Source organism: Lipotes vexillifer, unplaced genomic scaffold, assembly GCF_000442215.2.
Source record: "Lipotes vexillifer unplaced genomic scaffold, Lipotes_vexillifer_v1.1 scaffold1011, whole genome shotgun sequence".
Lineage (NCBI taxonomy): Eukaryota > Metazoa > Chordata > Mammalia > Artiodactyla > Lipotidae > Lipotes > Lipotes vexillifer.
The window spans coordinates 452,804-453,229 of NW_006787698.1; the positions used below are offsets into that span (position 1 = coordinate 452,804).

Below are 426 nucleotides of genomic sequence, written 5' to 3' on the forward strand. Positions count from 1 at the left end.
CCCCCACCGCGCCGCCCGCGCGGGGGGCTCCTACCTCCTTCCCGGGGCAGCGGCGAGGGGGCCCGGCCCCGGCGGCGGCGGTGGCGGCGGCTGCGGCTGGGCTGGCTCCCTCCGAGGGGCCGGGAGGCGGCAGTGAGCCTGGCCCCGCGCCACCCCCCGCCGCCGGCGGCCAATCCCCACCCGGGCTGGGGGGAGGGCGATGCAAATTACCCCGGATCTGGGTCCGCCCGCCCGCCTCCCCCACGCCCGGGCCCAGCCTGCACTAGGCCGCGCATCCCCGGGCTCGCCTGCGCCGCGCGGCCGCCCGGGCCGCCGCCCTCCCCGGGGAGCGCCGGGTGGGTGACACCCCCCCCCGGGGCGGGGGGCTGAGGGGAGGGGGGCTGGGGACGGTTACACAACCAGGCAGGGAGGGGCCCCGGGGCGGGG

General features: G+C 83.3%; 1 protein-coding gene across 1 annotated transcript in view; it reads right to left on the reverse strand.

Moving 5' to 3' along the window:
* Nucleotides 1-88, reverse strand: part of ZBTB7A (zinc finger and BTB domain containing 7A) — a 14,243-nt gene extending 14,155 nt beyond the window's left edge. Inside the window, exon 1 of the mRNA XM_007460514.1 lies at nt 35-88. The gene's annotated coding sequence lies outside the window, so the exon portion shown is untranslated. The remainder of the gene's footprint in view (nt 1-34) is intronic.
* Between the last annotated feature and the right edge of the window lie 338 nt (nt 89-426).